Genomic DNA, 13,306 nt, shown 5'->3' with positions numbered 1-13,306 from the left:
ATCGAGATTTAAAAATCTTTCATGAGGTAGTTGTTTCCTTTATTTTTTAAAATAATTCCAAACTAAAGGTTGCTTTTCTGCTCTGAGTTTAGAGTATTAATGTGGAACTTTAATAAGCCTTTACAAGTCCAACTTTTTCTTACCACTTCCTAAAGAAAGTGGAAAAGGCCAGAAATCTCACTCTGCGTAAATTTCCGAAATAGCTGCTATTCTCTGTTTTTCACTTTATCTAGACTAGCCCCCAACATGCTCTTACTCTGCCACTGTTCTTTATGTCACAACCTGACCCTGTATACTTATTTGCATATAGTCCTCACCCCCACTTGGAACACAGAACTTTTTCTCATTATTGTTGTCCCTCTAGTACTGAACTCAGAGTTTAGCACACAATTAGCTGAAGTACTTGGTAAGAGTTTGTTGGCTGATTGAATCTATGAGTCCCAACCTATGCAGTATTATTGGTTCTGAAATGAATCCTCTAGAGGCAGATGTTCTTCTCCATCCAAATGAAGTGGCTGGGAAAGGGGGAAGGACAATGGCCCTAACAGTGCCAGAAGGCAGAATTGCCCAGATGGCATTCTGTGCTGAGAACGACCAGACTATCTGCTCATTTATCAGTTAATGTTATTCTGACAATAGGTAGCAGAATGCATGACCAACAGGGGCTTAAACGATAAGAATATTTCTTGTTTACTTAATAAGAAGCCCAGTAGTAGGCACTCTTAGGGATGATTCCCAGACTCCCTTTATCTTTCTCTTCTGCCACACTCAGCACTTTTCCTGGTGCCATTGGTTACCACAGCTCTAAGTATCTCATTCTCATGTAACAGAATTCAAAAATTAAAGCAAGGGAAAAAACCCACCAAAAAAGGGGGAATTTTTTCTTCTCCTTCTCTCTCCTCTCAGAAGGAAAATATATTTCCTAGATGCCCCCTACAAACTTCTTATGTGATGTGGCCAAAACTGTCACACGTGCACCAGTAGGTCATTAACTGGCAAAAAGAAGTAAGATTTTTACAATTCATTCAGACAAGTGATTTTTTTTTTTCCTCTGGAGGCTGAACAAAATCAGAGCTCTGTTAACAAGGAAGAGGGCAAATGGCTGTTGAGTGGTTAACCTGGGGCCATTGGACTGGCTTACGTGGGCCGGGACATGTTTGCTATAGAGCAGAGCTGCCTCAGCCAAACCTTAAAAAAGGAGGATATTTAAACAAACAAAAACTATTGTACAACTAGGCAGAATGTAGTTTATATGGTGACCCACCTGGTTCACAGATAAAATTCCATTTTTATTGTGCATATATTATTGTGATTATTTAAGTTCCGCTAACATTAATATAGCAGCATATAGCATTTTAAAAAGTCCAATCTGACAGTCTCTGTCTTGTAACTTTGTGTGTTTAGACCATTTACATATAATGCAATCATTGATATGGTTGGTTTTAGGTATGTTATTTTATTATTTGCTTGGTTTGTGGATGTGGTGTTTGTTTCTCTGTTCCACCTTTCCTGCCTTCTTTTCGATTGTTTGCATATCTTTTAGTAATCTGTTTAAATGTATCCACTGATATTGAGCTATATCTCTTTGTAGTTCTTTTTTTTTTTTTTTTTAAGTACTTGCCCTACGGGTCAATATCCCTCTTTATGCCATAATTGGCATGTATATTACATCCACATGTATTGACAACCCCACCAGACAATGTACATTCTTGTCTCAGGTAGTTATATGTATTTTATTTTATTATTATTATTTTTTATAAATTTATTTATTTATTTATTTTTGGCTGTGTTGGGTCTTTGTTGCTGCGCATGTGCTTTCTTTAGTTGCAGCCAGCGGGGGCTACTCTTCGTTGCGGTGCGCGGCCTTCTCATTGCTGTGCCTTCTCTCGCTGCGGCGCATGGGCTCTAGGCTCACGGCCTTCAGTAGTTGTGGCTCGTGGGCTCTAGAGCGCAGGCTCAGTAGTTGTGCATGGGCTTAGTTGTTCCACGGCATGTGGGATCTTCCCAGACCAGGGCTTGAACCCGTGTCCCCTGTATTGACAGGCAGATTCTTAACTGCTTCGCCACCAGGGAAGCCCAGTTATATGTATTTTAAAGAATCTAAGAGAAAATAGTCTATTATAATTATCCAGATATTTATCATTTCTGTTGCTCTTTCTTTATTCTGAAGTTCCAAGTTCCCTCAGGGAATATTTCAGGTTGAAGGATGCCCTTTAGTATTTTAGAGAAGGCCTGCTGCAGTGAATTCCCTTAGTTTTTCTTTGAGAAAGTTTTATTTTGACATCATTATTGAAGTATATATATGCTGAATATGGACCTCTGGGCTGGCAGTTCTTTTCTTTCCTTTTTTTTTCCTTTTTTACATTGTCATATACTTTATTTTTACTAAAATAGTAAGAGCATTTTAAAAATTCAAATATAGCTGGTTTACAATGTTATATTAGTTTCAGGTGTACAGCATCGTGTTCTTTGTTTTAGTACTTTATGGATGTTATTCCATTGCCTTCTGATAACCTTGGTTTCTAATGAAAAACCAAACAGTCCTTCAAATTGTTGTTTCCATACACATAAACATAAAGGGAATCTTCTTCTGTCTGCTTTCCAGATTTTTTCTTTATCTTTAGTTGTCAGCAGTTTGACTATAATGTGGATGGGTTTGGTTTCCTTTCAGTTTATTTTGTTTGGGGTTCTTACAGCTGTATATGTCTTTCACCAAATTTATGTTTTCTTTGATAATGTCTTCACTTTTTTTCTGCACCTATCTCTTTTCTTGCCTCCTTTTGGGACTTAAATATCATGAATATTAGATCTTTTTGATATTGTCCCACAGGACCTTGAGACTGATTTTTTTCAATCTTTTTTCTTTCTGTTGTAGAAATTGGATAAATTCTATTGATCTGTTTGCAAGTTCACTGACCTTTTCTTCTGTCACCTTCATTGTGTTATTGAGATCATCCAGTGACTTTTTATTTAATATATTGTATTTTTTAGTTCTAAAATACTCACTTTAAAAAATAGTTTTTATTCCTCTGCTAAGAACATCTTTTTGTACATTTCAAGAACATCTACCTTTATCTCATTAAGCATGACGATAATAGTTGTTTAAAGATCTTGGAAAAAATTTCTATATCAGGGTAATCTTGAGCTTGAAATCTGATTGTCTTCTCCCTTGAGAAGTGGTTACATTTTCCTTTTTTTTTTTTGTATGTTGAATAATTTTAGATTATACTGTAGACTTTTTGAATATTATAAGACTCTGAGTCCAGTTAAAATTCTGTCCAGAATGCCAGCTATTTTATTTTGACAGGCAGTGAACCTGGGAACGTTCGGACTGTTCTGAACCCTCCTTCTGTGGGCAGAGGTTCCAATGGCAGTTCAGTTCTTACAGGCTTTGCTCTCCTGCTATGGGTCTTTACCCCAGGTGAGCAGCTCAGAGTGAGCCTGGGACTATATCAGTTCATACACAGAATTAGGGGGTACCTTTCCCTATTTCTTTCCTCTTCATTATTTCCCTCATTCCCTGTGGCTCCCAGGGGCCCCTTCCTCCAACCCACTGGGTAGAAATTTGTTGTTCTTCTAGGGATTATAGCTACAAGTGCTGCTGCTACTAGGGTTACTCTCAAGGCAAAACAGGGAAAGGAGAGAAGAAAATGGGGATCTTCACCCTCTGGGCCACAGGGTCATCTTTTTCCGTTTCCTCCAGCCAGATAGACAAGTGTTCTCCTTGGGTTTTAGGTTCCTGTGCCACCATGGACTCCTCTGTGCAGCTCCAGGACCAGAGCCACCCTTTGGACAGGGCCAGGAGGAAAAAAAGAGAAAGAAAATCCCAAATCGATGTGAATCCATACTGATACAGTAAATGATTACATAAATTAAAAAATAGAGGAGAAGAGCCAATTCTTCCTTACAGAAGAATTCCCAATTATTGATGTAGATTCTCTTTTCTCTCCCGTTGAGTGTGCACTAGACTTAGTCACTTGTTTGCAACCCAGCAAACATATTTTAGCCAGGTTAACATCACCAGTCATTAGTTATGTTGACAGCAGTTACCCCAGATAGGATAGCGTGAAAAGGACACTTCACCTCTTTGATATTCTTCCCTAAAACCCATAACTCCAGTCTAAGCATGAGCAAAGCATCCAGCAAGCTCAATTTGAAGGACATTCTACAAAACACCTGATGAGTGCACCTCAAAACTCTCAAGGCCATGAAAGCAAGGAAAGACAGAGAAACTCACAGACCAGAGAAGACCAAGGAGACATGATGACTGGATGTAATATGGTGTCCTGGATTGGATCCTAGGACAGTAAAAGGATGTTAGTGGAAAAACTAGTGAATCTAAATAAAGTCTGGAGTTTAGTAATATACTGGTTTCTTAGTTTTCAAAAATGGAACATATTAATATGAGATGTTAACAGTTGGGAAAACGGGGTAAGGAGGGCTCAGGAACTCGATTCTATCTTTGCAAGTTTTCTATAAGCCTAAAGTTATTCCACAGTAAAAGTTTACTCGAAACAGCAACAACAACAACAGGAATTTTCCCCATACTTTCCTGCTTGTAGGAACACCTTTTCTTGGTTCTCTGACTAAAAGTTAAGGGTTCTTTCTGATTTTTTGCTGCCTGTGTCTCCTTTTGTAGTTCCACCCTGGGGCCACCCTTGGTTTCAGGTCAGGAGATAAAAGAAAACCCTCCACAAAACTCACTCTTACTTGGTTTGCTTTTTTTCTTTTAAAATATTTATTTATTTATTTGGCTGCTCTGGGTCTTAGTTGCTGCATGCTGGATCTTCATTGCCGTGTGAGGGATTTTTAGTTGTGGCATGTGGGTTCTTTAGTTGCAGCATGCAGGATCTAGTTCCCTGACCAGGGACCAAACCCGGGCCCCCTGCACTGGGATCTCGGAGTCTTAACCACTGGACCACCAGCAAAGTCCTAATATGGTTTGCTTTTTAAGTTTTGATTTCCCTCCCTAAGCTACTTGCTGTTATTGGTGCTCAGATAATTGCTGTTATTATTATTGTTGTTATTATTATTTTAATCATCATCGGAGTTTTAATTGTAGTCACTGGGAGAAAGGTTATAGTATGCTGACTCCATGTTGCCCAGAATTTATCTTTCCTGATCCTTCAGGTCTTATAAAGGTAGTTAAATCACTGCATAAGTACCAACTCTCATTCATTCTTGTGTAGTGCACACATTCATCTTGTTTTTGCCTAGACATTTTTATCTTGTAAATTCAGTTTATGCTCACTCATACCTGGATCTTAATTTGGGGGTTGCACTGGTACGGTTGCTGACATTTGAAATGTGTTTGCTTTCTGAATTCCTGTTTGACAGTTGGAAATAAAGTATACAAAGCAAAGATCTCTAGGAAGTGAGAGAAAGACCTAACCTTTATTGCACACCCACTGAACGCCAGTCTAGATGCTCAGTGTATGCAGTCCCGTTCAGCCTCACAATAACCTGGTGAAGGGGCATCTTGGGATAAGGTCCAAGTTTACAGATCAGGAGCCTGAGGTTCAGAAAGATGGAGTAGCTTGCTTTATTCCACAGCCAGCAAGTGGCAGGGCCAAGGTCAGACCCAAGGCCTTCAATCTTCATTAAACTGCCTTCAGTGTAAGTTAAGGAGAAAAGAGACAGGAAGGAATGGAAGAAGGATGGAAGAGAAAGGAGGAAGGAAAGAATTTTGATAAGTAATGAGATCAGATGTTGACCACTACTGGTGTGGGTTCCCTACCATCACGGTATATGCACAGTTTACACTGCCGTGCTCCTCTCTGAGTTAGTGATGCTCTTTAGGACACAGTTAGCACCATTCTAGAGCACCCTTTCCATCCACAGGCCTAAATTGACCCTCTGCTTTCTTCCAAAAATGATTTGTGTCAGCTGCAGAGGAAATAACTGAAATGAGCTTTTTTTACTTGAAGGAAAGTTGGAAGGGAGAAAGGATATGAGGGAAAAAGGCAACTAAGAACAGGGAAACAAAAGAAAACAAAACACAACTCAATAAAGAAATACTGCCGACAAGTTTTATTTGATTCTCCATTTTGATGGAGAGACAGGAGTCAACATAAGGGCACAAGGACTCTTGTGCTAAAGGTATCTTATTCTGAACAGCAGAAAGGTCCTGCCTTCTTGCATGGTTTACGCACACGTAATGTAGTTGTATTGTGATGACAACAGAAGAGGCAGAGCAAGGAAAGTGTTTCCTGCTGATGAACTAATAGCAGATTACAATTCCATTACTAAAACTGAACAGGTAGATGTGAAATCAAGACACGTGAGATAAGTAACCATTAAGTGTCTTAGATAAATATAATTAAGTCTGTATTGAATGCAGACTCGATGGGAAAAGCTTATCTGTGACCAAACATCATTCGTTCTACATGATTGCCCACTACTCTCCCTTTCCCCCACAGGGTCTGCTCCGATGGAGATGGCTACGTGATAACTGACTCTATTATTGATTTCACAAAACACCTCCTTGCAAATATTTGATGGCTCAGGAAGAATTCTAATTAAGTTAAATAATAAAATTATCATAAAAGCAATGTAAATTCTAACAACTTTTAAAAATCACTTTATGAACTGAGTCCAGAGAATCAAGACTGTTTTCCAATGGACATATGCCAAGAGCATGTGAATGGGGGCGAGTCCCATGCCCCTGTTTTGGTTCCATTCAGACCCTTCCACCGCCAGAAATTTTCTCCCTGGTCTGAAGCCATACCCACTGTTGTCAGCTTAGTATGTACATTTGCAAGCATATGTGCATTAGTTTTATGTGTTTGTCTTACACACACATACATAAAATTATCTTCTAGTTATGAGTGCTACACCTTGTTTTTCTTCAAAGTATCCTGGAGTTCTTTTTATCAGTACATAAAGGTCTGCCTTTATGTAACATAGGATTCCATTTCGTGACTGCGCCATTGTTTGTATAATCATAGCCCCACTAATAGGCATTTAGGTAGCTTTAGATTTGGGGTTATTAATAATAATAGTGCTGAACATCTTGTGTAAGTCTCTTTGTATATATGTGTAATTATTTCCCCTAGGATAGAAACCTTACAGTGTAATTGCTGGGTCAAAGGATGTGTCTGTTTTTTTTTTTTTTTTTTTTCCTAAGAGTTCAACTATTTTATTTTATTTTATTTTTTTTGGATGACCACAACAAAAGCAACAATGATTGCAATTACCAAACATGAAACACACTCATACTATGTCATAATATTGACATTCAGTCCAGTAATCCTCCACTGCAACAGCTCCTTTACTTTGCAGTGAAAATTGATTTGTATATTCTTTGCCTCTGAGTCCTTGTGGGATTTTTTCTTTTTTTAAATTCAAACAGAAAGTCACAAAAATTATACTCATCCTCATCAGTTCACTCAGTCCCATGTAATTAATTTTTTTTTTTCATCTTGATCTTTTGTTAGCACTTTTATGAGCTCATCAGTTTTTCATTAGAGTTCTGAAAATGCTTATTCATTCAGTTCAGCAGTACAGTCAGGTACCAGAAACCTGTACTTGTCAGAGTCTTTTCCATGAATTTCCTGAAGATGAAACCCTTTTATAGGAACATATTTACAAAAGCATCAGAGTACACCCAGAACTGTCTGTAAATGACAAAAGACTTAAAAATGACCACGGTTAAAGATTTGATGAAAGTTCATAATAATGCAGTTGACAAGAAAATTAGTTATTTCTGAGATATACATTTTAAAGTAATAACTAGGATTATGACTTATAACATTATACCAGAACATATAAGATTTTTAGAAATTTCATGTAATGTCTGAAACATTTATATTAACATATTTCCATGCAAATAACCCAATGAAAGTTTAGTATTAGTTGTTTTGTTTGTTTGTTTATACTGCAGGTTCTTATTAGTCATCAATTTTATACACATCAGTGTATACATGTCAATCCCAATCGCCCAATTGAGCACACCACCATCCCCACCCCACCGCAGTTTTCCCCCCTTGGTGTCCATATGTCTGTTCTCTACATCTGTGTCTCAACTTCTGCCCTGCAAACCGGCTCATCTGTACCATTTTTGTAGGTTCCACATACATGCGTTAATATACGATATTTGTTTTTCTCTTTCTGACTTACTTCACTCTGTATGACAGTCTCTAGATCCATCCACGTCTCAACAAATGACTCAATTTCGTTCCTTTTTATGGCTGAGTAATATTCCATTGTATATATGTACCACAACTTCTTTATCCATTCGTCTGTTGATGGGCATTTAGGTTGCTTCCATGACCTGGCTATTGTAAATAGTGCTGCAATGAACATTCGGGTGCATGTGTCTTTTTGAATTACGGTTTTCTCTGGGTATATGCCCAGTAGTAGGATTGCTGGGTCATATGGTAATTCTATTTTTAGTTTTTTAAGGAACCTCCATATTGTTCTCCATAGTGGCTGTATCAATTTACATTCCCACCAACAGTGCAAGAGGGTTCCCTTTTCTCCACACCCTCTCCAGCATTTGTTGTTTGTAGATTTTCTGATGATGCCCATTCTAACTGGTGTGAGGTGATACCTCATTGTAGTTTTGATTTGCATTTCTCTAATAATTAGTGATGTTGAGCATCTTTTCATGTGCTTCGTGGCCGTCTGTATGTCTTCTTTGGAGAAATGTCTATTTAGGTCTTCTGCCCATTTTTGGATTGGGGTGTTTGTTTCTTTAATATTGAGCTGAATGAGCTGTTTATACATTTTGGAGATTAATCCTTTGTCCGTTGATTCGTTTGCAAATATTTTCTCCCATTCTGAGGGTTGTCTTTTCGTCTTGTTTATGGTTTCCTTTGCTGTGCAAAAGCTTTGAAGTTTCATTAGGTCCCATTTGTTTATTTTTGTTTTTATTTCCATTACTCTAGGAGGAGGATCAAAAAAGATCTTGCTGTGATTTATGTCAAAGAGTGTTCTTCCTATGTTTTCCTCTAAGAGTTTTATAGTGTCCAGTCTTACATTTAGGTCTCTAATCCATTTTGAGTTTATTTTTGTGTATGGTGTTAGGGAGTATTCTAATTTCATTCTTTTACATGTAGCTGTCCAGTTTTCCCAGCACCACTTATTGAAGAGACTGTCTTTTCTCCATTGTATATTTTTGCCTCCTTTGTCATAGATTAGTTGACCATAGGTGCGTGGGTTTATCTCTGGGCTTTCTATCTTGTTCCATTGATCTGTGTTTCTGTTTTTGTGCCAGTAACATATTGTCTTGATTACTGTAGCTTTGTAGTATAGTCTGAAGTCAGGGAGTCTGATTCCTCCAGCTCCGTTTTTTTCCCTCAAGACTGCTTTGGCTATTCGGGGTCTTTTGTGTCTCCATACAAATTTTAAGATGATTTGTTCTAGCTCCGTAAAAAATGCCATTGGTAATTTGATAGGGATTGCATTGAATCTGTAGATTGCTTTGGGTAGTATAGTCATTTTCACAATGTTGATTCTTCCAATCCAAGAACATGGTATATCTCTCCATCAGTTGGTATCATCTTTAATTTCTTTCATCAGTGTCTTATAGTTTTCTGCATACAGGTCTTTTGTCTCCCTAGGTAGGTTTATTCCTAGGTATTTTATTCTTTTTGTTGCAATGGTAAATGGGAGTGTTTCCATAATTTCTCTTTCAGATTTTTCATCATTAGTGTATAGGAATGCAAGAGATTTCTGTGCATTAATTTTGTATCCTGCAACTTTACCATATTCATTAATTAGCTCTAGCAGTTTTCTGGTGGCAGTTTTAGGATTCTCTAGGTATAGTATCATGTCATCTGCAAACAGTGACAGTTTTACTTCTTCTTTTCCAATTTGTATTCCTTTTATTTCTTTTTCTTCTCTGATTGCCGTGGCTAGGACTTCCAGAACTATGTTGAATAATAGTGGTGAGAGTGGACATCCTTGTCTCGTTCCTGATCTTAGAGGAAATGCTTTCAGTTTTTCACCATTGAGAATGATGTTTGCTGTGGGTTCGTCATATATGGCCTTTATTATGTTGAGGTAGGTTCCCTCTATGCCCACTTTCTGGAGAGTTTTTATCATAAATGGGTGCTGAATTTTGTCAAAAGCTTTTTCTGCATCTATTGAGATGATCATATGGTTTTTATTCTTCAATTTGTTAATATGGTGTATCACATTGATTGATTTGCATATATTGAAGAATCCTTGCATCCCTGGGATAAATCCCACTTGATCGTGGTGTATGATCCTTTTAATGTGTTGTTGGATTCTGTTTGCTAGTATTTTGTTGAGGATTTTTGCATCGATATTCATCAGTGATATTGGTCTGTAATTTTCTTTTTTTGTAGTGTCTTTGTCTGGTTTTGGTATCAGGGTGATGGTGGCCTCATAGAATGAGTTTGGGAGTGTTCCTTCCTCTGCAATTTTTTGGAAGAGTTTGAGAAGGATAGGTGTTAGCTCTTCTCTAAATGTTTGATACAATTCACCTGTGAAGCCATCTGGTCCTGGACTTTTGTTTGTTGGGAGATTTTTAATCACAGTTGCAATTTCATTACTTGTGATTGGTCTGTTCATATTTTCTGCTTCTTCCTGGTTCAGTCTTGGAAGGTTATACTTTTCTAAGAATTTGTCCATTTCTTCCAGGTTGTCCATTTTATTGGCATAAAGTTGCTTGTAGTAGTCTCTTAGGATGCTTTGTATTTCTGCGGTGTCTGTTGTAACTTCTCCTTTTTCATTTCTGATTTTATTGATTTCAGTCCTCTCCCTCTTTTTCTTGATGAGCCTGGCTAATGGTTTATCAATTTTGTTTATCTTCTCAAAGAACAAGCTTTTAGTTTTATTGATCTTTGCTATTGTTTTCTTTGTTTGTATTTCATTTATTTCTACTCTGATCTTTATGATTTCTTTCCTTCTGCTAACTTTGGGTTTTGTTTGTTCTTCTTTCTCTAGTTTCTTTAGGTGTAAGGTTAGATTGTTTACTTGAGATTTTTCTTGTTGCTTTAGGTAGGCTTGTATAGCTATAAACTTCCCTCTTAGAACTGCTTTTGCTGCATCCCATAGGTTTTGGGTTGTCGTGTTTTCATTGTCATTTGTCTCTAGGTATTTTTTGATTTCCTCTTTGATTTCTTCAGTGATCTCTTGGTTATTTAGTAACGTATTGTTTAGCCTCCATGTGTTTGTGTTTTTTACGTTTTTTCCCCTGTAATTCGTTTCTAATCTCATAGCGCTGTGGTCAGAAAAGATGCTTGATATGATTTCAATTTTCTTAAGTTTACTGAGGCTTGATTTGTGACCCAAGATGTGATCTATCCTGGAGAATGTTCCGTGTGCACTTGAGAAGAACGTGTAATCTGCTGTTTTTGGATGGAATGTCCTATAAATATCAATTAAATCTATCTGGTCTATTGTGTCATTTAAAGCTTCTGTTTCCTTATTTATTTTTATTTTGGATGATCTGTCCATTGGTGTAAGTGAGGTGTTAAAGTCCCCCACTATTATTGTGTTACTGTCAATTTCCTCTTTTATAGCTGTTAGCAGTTGCCTTATGTAATGAGGTGCTCCTATGTTGGGTGCATATATATTTATAATTGTTATATCTTCTTCTTGGATTGATCCCTTGATCATTATGTAGTGTCCTTCCTTGTCTCTTGTAACATTCTTTATTTTAAAGTCTATTTTATCTGATATGAGTATAGCTACTCCAGCTTTCTTTTGATTTCCATTTGCATGGAATATCTTTTTCCATCCCCTTACTTTCAGTCTGTATGTGTCCCTAGGTCTAAAGTGGGTCTCTTGTAGACAGCATATATATGGGTCTTGTTTTTGTATCCATTCAGCAAGCCTGTGTCTTTTGACTGGAGCATTTAATCCATTCACGTTTAAGGTAATTATCGATATGTATGTTCCTATGACCATTTTCTTAATTGTTTTGGGTTTGTTTTTGTAGGTCTTTTTCTTCTCTTGTGTTTCCCACTTAGAGAAGTTCCTTTAACATTTGTTGTAGAGCTGGTTTGGTGGTGCTGAATTCTCTTAGCTTTTGCTTGTCTGTAAAGCTTTTGATTTCTCCATCAAATCTAAATGAGATCCTTGCCGGGTAGAGTAGTCTTGGTTGTAGGTTCTTCCCTTTCATCACTTTAAGTATATCATGCCACTCCCTTCTGGCTTGTAGAGTTTCTGCTGAGAAATCAGCTGTTAACCTTATGGGAGTTCCCTTGTATGTTATTTGTCATTTTTCCCTTGCTGCTTTCAGTAATTTTTCTTTGTCTTTAATTTTTGCCACTTTGATTACTATGTGTCTCGGCGTGCTTCTCCTTGGGTTTATCCTGTATGGGACTCTCTGCTCTTCCTGGACTTGGGTGGCTATTTCCTTTCCCATGTTAGGGAAGTTTTCGACTATAATCTCTTCAAATATTTTCTCTGGTCCTTTCTCTCTCTCTTCTCCTTCTGGGACCCCTATAATGCAAATGTTGTTGCATTTAATGTTGTCCCAGAGGTCTCTTAGGCTGTCTTCATTTCTTTTCATTCTTTTTTCTTTAGTCTGTTCCACAGCAGTGAATTCCACCATTCTGTCTTCCAGGTCACTTATCCGTTCTTCTGCCTCAGTTATTCTACTATTGATTCCTTCTAGTGTAGTTTTCATTTCAGTTATTGTATTGGTCATCTCTGTTTGTTTGTTCTTTAATTCTTCTAGGTCTTTGTTAATCATTTCTTGCATCTTCTCAATCTTTGCCTCCATTCTTATTCCAAGGTCCTGGATCATCTTCACTACCATTATTCTGAATTCTTTTTCTGGAAGGTTGCCTATCTCCACTTCATTTAGTTGTTTTTCTGGGGTTTTTTCTTGTTCCTTCATCTGGTATATAGCCCTCTGCCTTTTCATCTTGTCTATCTTTCTGTAAATGTGGTTTCTGTTCCACAGGCTGCAGGACTGTAGTTTTTCTTGCTTCTGCTGTTTACCCTCTGGTGGTTGAGGCTATCTAAGAGGCTTGATGGGAGGCTCTGGAGGTGGGTAGAGCTGACTGTTGCTGTGGCGGTCAGAGCTCCGAAAACTTTAATCCACTTGACTGTTGATGGGTGGGGCTGGGTTCCCTCCCTGTTGGTTGTTTTGCCTGAGGCAACCCAACACTGGAGCCTACCCGTGCTCTTTGGTGGAGCTAATGGCAGACTTTGGGAGGGCTTACGCCAAGGAGTACTTCCCAGAACCTCCGCTGCCAGTGTCCTTGTCCCCACGGTGAAACAGAGCCAGCCCCCGCCTCTGCAGGAGACCCTCCAACACTAGCAGGTAGGTCTGGTTCAGTCTCCCGTAGGGTCACTGCTCCTTCCCCTGGGTCCCGATGCACAC

Source organism: Eubalaena glacialis, chromosome 2, assembly GCF_028564815.1.
Source record: "Eubalaena glacialis isolate mEubGla1 chromosome 2, mEubGla1.1.hap2.+ XY, whole genome shotgun sequence".
Classification (NCBI taxonomy): domain Eukaryota; kingdom Metazoa; phylum Chordata; class Mammalia; order Artiodactyla; family Balaenidae; genus Eubalaena; species Eubalaena glacialis.
Note: the sequence above shows the minus strand (reverse complement) of the source record.